Source organism: Heterodontus francisci, chromosome 1 (genome assembly GCF_036365525.1).
Source record: "Heterodontus francisci isolate sHetFra1 chromosome 1, sHetFra1.hap1, whole genome shotgun sequence".
Lineage (NCBI taxonomy): Eukaryota > Metazoa > Chordata > Chondrichthyes > Heterodontiformes > Heterodontidae > Heterodontus > Heterodontus francisci.
The window spans coordinates 189,799,990-189,813,009 of NC_090371.1; positions in this window are offsets into that span (position 1 = coordinate 189,799,990).

Below are 13,020 nucleotides of genomic sequence, written 5' to 3' on the forward strand. Positions count from 1 at the left end.
ACATACAAGTTACTCTGTTCACAGATGCAAACAAACATATCATAACTGATGCAGAAGTTCAAAAGGGGGAAAAAAACATGCCTGAGCCCGACTACTTAATTTGCCTCAGTGACATTACTGCCTCATTTGCAGATAGAGTCATAGAGTTATACAGCACAGAAACAGGCCCTTCGAGCCAGCATGTCTGTGCTGGCGATCAAGCACCTATCTGTTCTAATCCCATTTTCCAGCACTTGGCCTGTAGCCAAGTAATAGCTATTACTAAGCGAAATAATTTCTCTACTTGCATTACACTATATCAAGTCTGCAAGCAATAAGGAAAAGCAATCATTATTACTTGATGTTGTTTAGTGATAATGTAATTTAAAATTTCAATTTTACAGACTCTGCTTATTTGTTGTAGCTTATGGATAATGCCTTCTGATTTGATGACTAATGACTCAAAATTCAAAAATCAATTAGTGGAATACAGACTGAAAATTATTTCTGCAAGATGAAAGTCAAAGAAAGACCTTATCATATTAAAAAGGACAATATTGATGTGATGGAAAGCTTTCAGGGTTCATGTCTCTCTTATAATGACGTTCTTATTTTCACTTGCAGGAAATATCACAGGCACTGAGCAGATTTTTGGTTCTTGGCATCCTACTCCTTAATCCCAAGAAACTATATGTGGTAATGGCTTCATCCTAACATTATCTAGCATTGATGCATGCCAAGAAATGCATCTACACCAGTTGCAAAACATTTATTCATTAACCTTTGATTCAGAGGTCAGTTTGTCACAGTTCTCAAAGACTGTATGCATAAGAACCAAGGCTGTGTTTCTGCAGTCTTAGACCTCTATTATGTTGGTCTGCTAAAATGTGGCTTTCCACAACTCTTGCAGGAAAATACTGCTTTTTCTAGACAATTGTGGGAAAATTCACTACAAGCTGCATTTTTAACAATCAGTGAAACTGGCAATACAGCAAGACTCCCAAAACAGAATGACTAGTTAATGTGTTTTTGTTGGTGTTGGTTATGGCCAGGACTGTCTGCTCTTCTTCGAAATGTGCTATGAAATTTTCAATGTTCATCTGAATCACCAGCATAAGCAGATCCACCACCCCCCCCCACCGGACACCGATTTGATGTCTTTTGACAGATGGCAGCTCAAGTCCTGGAGTGATGCTTGAACATAGAACATTCTGCCTCAGAGGGGAGAATGCTTCCAACTGAACCAAGTTCATATGTTATTAAAAAGTTAATAGGAACTTTACTCTGTACAAATATACCAGATTCATTAATGCAGAATTAACTGTCCTGATTAATTAGCAGTAAGAATGTTACAATGGATGAAAATGAGTTTGAACTAAAAGACTTGGAACAACCTCAAACTGCTCCAATAAGGATAGCTTTCTAAACTGCAGACCATAAACCATGGGAGACCACAAGGTGACTTGGTTTAGGTTATGCCTCAATCCCCAAGAGCACAGCATCTCAAGAATTCTACATTACATATTTTTGTTGCCTTACTAGCCATAGCATGTTACCTCTGCTGGTCATGCAAATAGAAAGCATTTTCTGCAATAGAACTGTTTTCCTGACACTGTCATTCAGAGGTTAGGGCTGAGGACATCTCTGGGAGTGAGTTGTATTTGTGCATGATCTCTGGGAGCGTACAAATATTTTTCCATACAGAAATATTTTTAAGTGACTGCTATCAAGCTCCAACATTTTAGAAATAATTTTACTTCAACACTGAACTCTTTCTCCGCTAGCTTAGGTCAAACTATACCAGATGTTTCATTGGACTTTGGACTGTTTTCCTCAGTGGAATTATCTATCATCTATAAGACTTTACAATGGGGACTGAATTATATCTCATGCCTTTATCCCTTTTCATCCAAAACTACATTTAGTTTTGACTTATGTGCAAAGCCATAGGAGATTGACCAGTGTTTAGTTAAAAAAGTCACTTTTGTGGTGGTCCACAGGAATCTCTTCATGGTTTACTATTAACTGATACCCTTGTTAATGGGTGCTCACTATAATTCTGAAAGCATCCCCAACAGGTTGTTCTTAATCACATGGAAATCAGCAAAATTAAAAAGAAAATCTAACTGACTGGTTAGAAATTGCAAATCTACCCCAATGGGTTATACAACACCCAACCTGAAATAGCTACAGCCAATCTGGAAGCACTTGTGGAGGATATACAGTACTTGCTTTGTAGGTGTAGGTTAATTACCTTTAGCTTATTGGCCCATAATTTGCTGCCAAAATAACAGCGAGTTTAATAGTGCTCACTGTTATTAATTTGTAAATTATCCAACAATTTGTGGTGAGGAAGCGATACCCTGTGAACTGAGAATCACCACAAGTTGATTGATGGATTCAGTTTTGCACGTTCCTATCAATACAAAAGAATATAATAACACAAGAAATAGGAGCAGGAGTAGACCATGTGGCCCTTCAATTTGCTCCACATTCACGAGATCATGGCTGATCTTCTAACCTAATACCACCTTCCTGCACTTTCCCCATATCCCTTCGTATTCAAAAATCGATCAAACTACATCTTGATTGTACTCAACGATTGAGCATCCACAAGCCTCTGGGGCAGATAATTCCAAATGAGTCACAACCCTTTAAATTAAGAAATTTCTCCTCATCTCAGTCCTAAATGGCCTCTTATTCTGAGACCGTGACCCCTTGCTCTAGACTCCCCAGCCAGGGGAAACATTCTCCAGCATCTACACTTGTCAAGCACCTTGAGAATTTTATAGCGTGGATTTTGCGGTTAGCAGCAAAGCATGGGCACTCACCGCTGACCTCGAAGAAAGACTTACTGAAAGATCTAGCGATCTCTGTGGCGAGTACTCTACCTCTTTTACCGTGCAATTAATTATACTGTTCTTTAATGGGGCTTCCCGGCATGGAGCTGCAGTGATGTCATCAAGCTGGCCAAGCAGCCAAACACATTAAAAAAATTCTCACAATCACTTTTTAAAACTTTAACATTGAGCAAAATACTGATTGGGATGTACACATGGGTGAAGGGAGAAGCTGAAACACCACAGATTTTTTAAAAATACAGTTTTCAAAAAATTTATCATAATGGAGACATTTAACAATATCCACAAATATAATTTTTTTTTTGGGCCGGATCGGTTGATCAGCAGTATATATTACTCAGATCACTGTTAAAACCCAGTTAGACCTCAATGAACAAGGTATAACTTTTATGGGGTTTCTAACCGAGTGGAAAAGTGGAAGATGTCACCATATTAACTGATTTTATTGATTGTTGGCTCTGTGAGTGCTGGGTGGTGGTGTTTGGGGGGGGGGGGGGGGGGGAAAGAGAGAGGAGGGTGGAAACAGTGAAGGGTGTACAGCACAGCCCATAGCAGAGAGTGACAGACCACTAATTCAGGATTTCCGCATTTAATCAGTCCATGTGAGTCCTGAAGTTGCAGTCAATTTCAGTGGTATAATGTATGAGAATGCTGACAGTTCACCATCAAAATCCCTCCACAAAATCTAGGCCTGTATGTTTCAATGAGATCTCCTTTCATTCTTCTAAACTCCAGAGAATATAGGCCTAGTCTACTCAACCTCTCCTCATTGGACAATCCCCTCATTCCAGGAATAAGTTTAGTGAACCTTTGTTGCACTCCCTCTAGGACAACTATATCCTTCCTTAGGTAAGGAGAGCAAATCTGTACACAGTTACTCCAGGTGTGGTCTTACTAAGGCCCTATATAATTGTAGTAAGATTTCCTTACTCTCATATTCCAATCCCTTTGTAATAAAGACCAACATACCATTTACTTTCCCAATTGCTTGCTGTACCTGCATGTTAACTTTGTGATTCATATACAAGGACACTTAGATACCACTGAATACCAACATTTCCCAGTGTCTCACCATTTGAAGAATATTCTGCTTTTCTGTTTTTTCTACCAAAGTGGATAACTTCACACTTCCCCACACTATATTCCATCTGATACATTCTTGCCTGCTCACTGCTCTTTATCCCTTTGCAGCTTCTTTTCATCCTTCTCACAGCTTACTTTCCTACCTAACTTTGTAATGTCAGCAAACTTGGATATATTACATTCATCCCCTCACCCAAGTCATTGATACAAATTGTAAATAGCCTAGGTCCAAGCACTGATCCTTGTGGTACCCCACTAGTCACAACCAGCTGACCAGCAAGTGTCCTGTTTATTCCTACTCTCTATTTGTTAACCAATCCTCAATCCATATTAATATACTACTCCCAATTCTGTATAATAACCATTTGTTTTCTTTTTCAACATCCAAATAGACTACATCCACTGGTGCCCCCTTATCTACCCTGCTAGTTACAACCTCAAAAAAGCCTAACACATGTCAAACACAATTTTCCTTTCATAAATCCATTTTGACTCTGCCTAATTATATTATGATTTTCTAAGCATCCTGTTATCATTTCACTAATAATAGATTCAATTGTCACAAAAGTAATAAATGACCTGAAGAACCATATGTGGCAGAAAAAGAAAATGCTTTGCAGCATGTAAACATTGCAATGAAAAATGAAGAAGGGATTTTGCTGTACGGCGGAAATAGTAGGCTCAGAAGACTGAATAATAAAGAGCTTTGTTTCCTGTGTAAATTATTCTATTGGGATTGCTGACAATTCCACATTCCCTGATGGCAATAGTTCATTCCAATGAAACAAAGACCGTGGTGTATGTGCACCTGTGACTTACCACTTAATGACCTGTACCATCTGAAACATCCTGACATATTTATAAATCTTACAGACAATGGTTGCAGAGTAAATAAACTAATAGGCCGATGATGGTTTATTTTCAATATTCTTTCACTCTTGAGAAAGACATTCTCAACATACTATAAAATGGGGCTCATGCTCAAAACAACAGGAGTTCAACCATCGAACACTTTGAATATTTATATAATCTGAATAAAAGCAAAAATGATCGAAGCCTCTCCACAATTATTATAGTACAAATGGTGGAAAAGATAGTGCAGGTAGGGCAGATGGTAAGTGCAGTGATTGTACCACCTGCCTGATAGTACCATCAAGAGGCCGAATCATTTCTCAGGCATCATTTTAATTTGATCAGCTAGCTGCCAGTGCTCAATCAATACCAACAGACACCTTGTCAATTAAATTATATTGAGGGGTGGGAAAATGCAACAACTCCTCTGTAAGGTGTGAGAGGCAATCCCAGCCGAGGATCATGGGGGATGGGGGATGGGGGAGAGGGGCAGCCGGAGCAACTGATGATGTTGTGAAGAGAGCATAGGTTCCTAGGTTTCATAAAATAGGGGAATAAAAGTTAATGCTAAACCTACACAAATATTTGACTATTTGTCCCATTTTTGAAATCTTACTTTAGGAAGGAGATCATGACCATGCCGAGGATGCAGAACAGACTCATTAAAATGGTACCAGTGATAATAAGTTTCAGTTACGCGGAGAGACTTAGAACTCCTTCCATTAAAACACAGATGCTTAAGATGAGAGCTAATTGATATGTTCAAAATGATAATGGACTTTGATAAGACAAATAGGGAAAAACTATTTACACTCGTTAAGTGAGTCAGTAATTTTTTACTTTTTTATTCTTTCATCGGATGTGAGCATCACTGGCAAGGCCAGCATTTGCTGCCAATCCCTAATTGCCCTTGAGAAGGTGGTGGTAAGCCATCTTCTTGAACTGCTGCAGTCCATCTGGTGTAGGTACACCAACAGTGCTGTTCGGAAGGGTGTTCCAGGTTTTGATCCAGTGACAATGAAGGAACAGCGATACAAATCCAAGTCAGGATGATGTATAACTTGGAGGGGAACTTGCAGGTGGTGGTATTCCAGTGCGCTGCTGTTCTTGTCCTTCTAGGTGGTAAAGGTTGCGGGTTTGGAAGGTGCTGTTGAAGAAGGCTTGGTGAGTTGCTGCAGTGCATCTTGTAAATGGTGCACACTGCTGCCACTGTGCACCCATGGTGGAGAGATTGAATGTTTAAGATGGTAGATGGGATGCCGATCAAGCGGGCTGCTTTGTCCTGGATAGTGTTGAGCTTCTTGGGTGTTGTTGGAGCTGCACCCATCCAGGCAAGTAGAGAGTATTGCATCACAATCCTGATTTGTGCCTTGTAAATGGTGGACAACTTTGGGGAGTCAGGAGGAGAGTTACGCACTGCAAAATTCCCAGCCTCTGACCTACTCTTGTAGCCACAGTATTTTTATGGCTGGTCCAGTTACGTTTCTGGTCAATGGTAACCCCCCAGGATGTTGATGGTGGGGGATTCAGCAATGGTAATGTTGTTGAACAAGAAGGGGAGATGGTTAGATTCTCTTTTGTTGGAGCTCGAAATTGCCTGGTGCTTGTGTGGCATGAATATTACTTGCCTCTTATCAGGACAAGCCTGAATGTTGTCAAGGTCTTGCTCCATGTGGACACAGACTGCTCCAGTACCTGAGCAGTCGCGAATGGTACTGAACACTGCGCAATCATCAGTGAACATCCTCATTTCTGACCTTATGGTGGAGGGAAGGTCATTGATGAAGCAGACAAAAATGGTTGGGCATCAGACACTATCCGGAGGAACTCATGCAGCGATGTCCTGGGGCTGAGATGGTTGGACTTCCAACCAACCACAACCATCTTTCTTTGTACTTGGTCTGACTTCAACCGGTGGAGAATTTTCCCCCGATTCCCATTGACTTCAATTTTGCTGGGGCTGCTTGATGCCACACTCTGTCAAATGCTGCCTTGATGTCAAGGGTAGTCACTCTCATCTCAGCTTTGGAATTCAGCTTTTTTGTCCATGTTTGGACTAAGGCTGTAATGAGGTCTGAGACAAGTGGCTCTGGCAAAACCAAAACTGAGCATTAGTAGCAAGTTATTGGTCTGAAAATGGAGCTTGATAGCACTGTTGACAACACCTTCCATCACTTTGCTGATGATCATGAGTAGACTGATAGGGCTGTAATTGGTCAGATTGGATTTGTCCTGCTTTTTGTGGACAGGACATACCTGGGCAATTTTCCGTATTGTCGGGTAGATGCTAGTGCTGTAGCTGTACTGGAACAGCTTGGCTTGGGACGCAGCTAATTCTGGAGCACAAGTCTTCAGTACTACAGCCTGGATATTGTTGGGGCACATAGCCTCTGCTGTATCCAGTGCCTTCAGCTGTTTCTTGATATCACGTAGAGTGAATCAGATTGGTTGAAGACTGGCATCTGTGAAGCTGGGGACCTCAGGAGGAAGCCGAGATGGATCATTCATTTGGAACTTCTGGCTGAAGATGGATGCAAATGCTTCAGCCTTGTCTTTTGCACTGATGTGCTGGGCTCTCCCAGCATTAATGATGGGAATTTTTGTGGCGTCTCCTCCTCCTGCTAGTTGTTTAATTGTCCACCACCATTCATGACTGGATTGCCAGCAGAAGGAGAAGGAAGGAACGACTGAGGATGATGCTGAATCCTACATTTTTTAAAGCTTACTGGAGAATGAGTTAGAGTGAGAAACAATGAATTTCAACGCAATTAGGAACCTGGGAGGAAGAAGAGCATGTAGGATATCGTTATTTAGAACTCAGTCACATTTAGAACACAGATGAAGTGTAGGAAAGTTCAGAGGAACAATAAATATAATGATATAAATAAAATAGAGGAAGACAAGAAAGACTATAATGGAGAAGTTGGAGTTGACATACAAATAAACAACTGTTCAGATATGAAACAAGTGATCAACTGGCATTGTTCTAGGCTGTGAGGCGCATGTTGGCTGCAATACTGTACATCATGAATGCTGGATTGTTCTTAATAAATGTGATCAGTGCACAATTCAAGGATAGCAAAAAGCTTACTGAATTGAACATTAAGAATTAAAATATGTCTTAATTACATGTTGAGATCATTATCTTCTCCACTTTAATTTCCATGTGTCTCAGCATCTAAATGAGTGTCTGAAATAATGGTATTTGATCAGAGATCATTTGACAGGCAAATTACACTAAGAACAAAATTCAAGCAAATAAGTTCTGCCAAACTTTTATAATCAATAGTTAGGCCTCAGCTAGAATACAGTGTATTCTGGACACCACACTTTAGGAAGGATGTCAAGGCCTTAAAGAGAGTGCGGAGAAGATTTATCAGAATAATACCAGTGATGAAGGTCTTCAGTTATGCAAAGAGACTAGAGAAGCTGACATTGTTCTCTATAAAGCAGTGAAGGTTAAGTGGAATTTTAAGAGGTATTCAAATTATGAGAGGGTTTAATAAGAGTAAATTAGGAGATTTCCATCAGTGGAGGACAGTAACCAAAGCAGATTTTTAAAAGTTGGCAAAAGAACCACGTGGCGAGGAGTCTGTTATTTAACATAGCAAGTTATGATGATCTTGAATGCATTACCTTTAATGGGTCGTGGAAGCAGATTCAATAGTAACATTCAAAAGGGAATTGGGTAAGTACTTGAAAAGTAAAATAAATACAGGCTGTGGGAAAAAAAAGAGGGAGTGGGACAATTTGGATAGCTTTTTTAAAGATCCAGCACAGGCACGATGGGCCAAATGCCTTTCTTCTGTGCGTATTATTCCATGATTCATATAATCTGAACATAACTTCAAAACCCAGATTTTAACTCCTGCTGGCAGTCATCTTGGCTGGGGCCAAGGCACATGGGAAACCCGGCCACATTGTGAGGCCCAGAAAATTTTAACTCACGGATCTCACCTACACAGTCTTGGTCAGTCTCCCACCCAAACCTAAAGGGAAGTGCGAGTTGAACGGAGATAGAGCGGATTTTATGAGGTAGGAGGCCACTGCTAGGGACCTAAAGAAACACTCCCCGTCAGTGATGTAAGGACTTAAGAGGGGTCAGGGGAAGGGGAGGGAAAGCCCAAGAACCCATGCTCCTCCTGACCCACAAGGAAATATAAAAGGTCTATATCTCTTCTGGCCCTGGATCTGTTTGCCACCAGGTTTTACTGGTGGGTCAGGGACTGGGTAGAACTGCAGCAATTTTTAGCCATGGAATTTCAATGAGGGGATCTGATGTAGGCCGAGGCAGGGTCTGCCCCCACCTTCCGGCCCACCACCGGGACCCCCTCCGCGAGAATAAAAATCATCCCTGTGTTCAAACCCCATTGCTTGGGCACATAATCTATGCTGACACTCCAGTGCACTACTGAGGGACTGCTGCACTGTCAGAGGTGCCTTCTTTTTGGTAAGCCATTAAACTGAAGCCCTGTCTGCCCTCTCAGGTGAATGCAAAAAATCTCATGGCACTGTTTGAAGAAGAGTTCTCTAGCTGTCCTGGACAACATTTATCCCTTAACCATCATCACCAAAACAGATTATCTGATTATTGATCTCATTGTTGTTTGTTGAACTTGATGTAAGCAAACTGGTTGCCATATTAGCCTTTTTTTAATTGTCCAAGCGTGATAGAACCCTCTCTCAAAATTGTTGAAAAGTGCATGAGGATAAATTACAACTTGCACACCTTTCAATAGGACATACGTTCAAAAAAAAATTCTGGCCATTAAAAAGGAATGATTGCAATGCTCAGCTAGACTAAATAAAGGTCAGACTCAATAGGTTGCAGTCATGGAATTAAACCATGGTTTCGGAATTCAGGAGTAGGAGGACCAATTTTCTAAAATGGCATAGTTGCAAGATGATCTCACCCATGCACATATTGAGGCCAGCACACCCATAGTTTCCCTATATGCACAGCTGAGAGGTTAGAGTAGTGCAAGTTCAAAAAACTAGCCCTAGAATATATTTCCCAAAATATTTTTTTATCTCAGATTCATACAGAAGACTCCAATGATTGAAAAATATCTTAAGATCTCATGAAAACAAAGATGGCCTTCAGACCATTTGATTTTTATCTTTCCAGAATAACAGTTCCAATTTATTTTTATTACAGAATCTAGCTGTTACTTCAATGAGTCCACTGACCTGGCCTCCACCACCTTTCCTGGTAATCTGCTCCAGCTAGTGATCATCCTTTGTAAAGCAATACTTCTGTTCTAAACTTACCCTTCACAATGTGAACATGTGCCCCCCTTTCTGCTGCCTTGATTTATCTGCAGGTATTCTTCTGGGTTTATTTTATCTCATTACATATTCCAGATAATCCTATATGGCATGCTGTGAGGTGTTCCTTTTTGAGGTTGAAGAACGCTAGCGTATTCAGGCATTCCCCATCTACACCTTCCAACACCAGAAATCAGCCTTTTTGTTCTCCTCTACATCTCATTTTGAAACTGTTCTGAGGAGGATTTTAATGATTGGGGTGGGGGGGGGGGGGGGGGGGGGGTGGGTGCCGCGACAGAGAGCTTAAGGAAGGAAGTTCCAAAGAGTAGGAATGAGGCTGCTGAAGGGGATCAAAGGGAGAAGGGGTCCATAGGAGGCCTAAGTCAGAGGAACAGAGTTTCAGGTAGGGACATTGGGCTGGCAGATATTGCAAAGATAGAGTGGGGCAAGATCATGGTGGGATTTATAGATGAGGACAAGAACTTTGAATTGAGTGCCATGTTGGTCAATGAAGATATTATAGATCAATGAGGCTGAGTATCCTTGAAAGTGTTATAGCTGAGAGTGAGCACAGTCCCAATGCCTTGTACCAGCATAGCCTGCTCCAGGCACCCTCCATTTTAATTCCAAATATCCATTCAAACATTTTGACTTTGTCACTATTTGATTGAAGATCCCAATTTAAAATCAGCCAAAAGGAGTAGATTTTCATAAACTGGCTTTCTTTATCAAATGGTTGATTGAAATAAACTATATTTACTCCTCTGGCTTTTTCACATCAAGGATGTGTCAGGATGAGCATTTATACTCACAAACAATGGGTCAGCTCGAATACCCATTTAATCAAGGAGCTGTGTTATAGAGTGGCACGCATCAAAATGGGCTGTTTTTAAACAAAGGCAACCAAGTATCATTCCACACCAGGGAGACTTGACAAGTTGGACTCACTGCTGCAGAATTTCACAAAACAGAAACTGTAATTGATTACAGTAGATTTAATAATTAATGTTATGGTATTATTCATTTCTTGCAGGGGAGATACATCTAGACATGAACAGGAAAATATCACAGCCAATATCATTTATGCCTACTTGCACTGGATGTGGTAGGGTGGGGTTACCCGTGCATACTCCCTCCACTGCGATTACACCATATACAGTATCTTTTTCTTCCACTTCAAGACATAACTCTTTATAAGCTCATGCTGCATTAATGTAAACCCTGATGCGACTGATGATTTGAACAATTTCCCTTCAGCAACACTATTCCATAGCCCCAGGCCAGAATCTAGACTGCAATCACTGCTGGACTCCTCACATTACTGTGCCAATGCAGACAAGCAATGGGCAGAAAAAGCTTCACTCCTATTACTCTAGGTCTGATCTGCTTGTTTACTATTCCTAACACCCAAAGAATAGACTGACTCAGTAACAGTCAGTGATCGCTGTAGAAATCCCCACATTGCACTACAAATTCATGCACTATGCTGCATTCATCTGTACTCTGAATATAACTAGTGACACTAGAGGTCTTTTACAGACAGAGTACAGTGTTGGTATTCACCCCACTCAATCCTATGACACTTGTTGGCATTTGATTTGTCCTTTTGCCATGCAGTTTATATTTCTTTTTGGCAAAGTTCAGCAACGATCATTAAGCCATCATTCATAAAAGGAATGTTCCCGAACCAGAAATGGAAATTTTTTCCAGTTTAACAGCTTTGCATATTGTAAAGTAAAATAAAAGCATGGGCCGGGATTTTACCCTTGGTGGATGGGAGCCATCCACCGACTAAAAAGTGGGTGGTGAACCTGATTCCACCTGGCCTAGGGATCCGACCCACATTCTGCGATTCCCCGACCTTTAATTGTTCTGAGGGGGGACTTCCACCCGCTTGAGGTAGGAACTCCAGCCTAATAGAGCTGCTGGCCAATCAGCGGGCCGGCAGTTCTTAGTCCCAGCAGCGCCACTGGGAGTGGTGGCCACGGCTGGCACTGCAGCCCAGCTTCAAGATGAAGATGTCAGGACACAGGGTGCCTGATCATGAGAGCACCCCACCCCCAAGGCCATCAAAGAGCTGCCTGCTTTTGTCAGGCGGCTTCTCTTGGGCCTGGCCACCCGACCAGACATGGGTAAAATCCCCGTGGTGGCGGGCGGAGGCCCTTAAGTGGGTGGGCGGGCCGTTTTCCGCCGCCACCGTCCTGCGTAAGGAGGTGCTGGAGGCAGAAGCGGTTCAGAAAGGGCCTGCCGAACCTCCCGCTCCATTTTACACCACCACCCACCCCTCCCCCCCGGCCACCTTCCCGATCTTTGTGGGGGGGGGGGGGGGGGGGAGGGTGGTGTTGCAGGTAAAATATTCCGGCCATGATATCTATCACACAGAACTTACACTATATAAAAAATTCTGAACTTCAGTAATTCTTTAATGTTAAATGTTACTTTCACATTCACACAAATAGCCCATCTAGAAAATAAATATCAACAGATGATGGTACTCCAAATTAAGAACAATCTTGATACTTTAATACTTGCCTCCAATGTAAGCCAAATGAGGATTAGCTTCAATCTGTTGTTAGCTTAATATTATAGATTACTATTTCTTTACTTTTAGCACTGTCCCTTGTAGAATACCAACCACTCTTCTCTCGTTAGCACAACAATAATAAAATAGGAATGATCATGGTCACACCGATGGCAAAATTTAAACATCTTTCTTTCTATTTTACTCTTCTCTTGCTAAAACATTTCCTATGACCCAGCACTCCAGGGCTGCAATTAGGAGCTGACAATCCTATATGTGACTCCTGTGCCTAATATACAGTTAAGAAACTATAGTCACTGAGCCATTTAAACACTTTGTGCAACCTGCATTATTACCCACAATACACCGGAATAAGCAGATTGCTAGCACCAATTAATGTAATAAGCCAACCATACCATTAGCAATACATGCCCTTCATCAGCAAAATGGTTCATC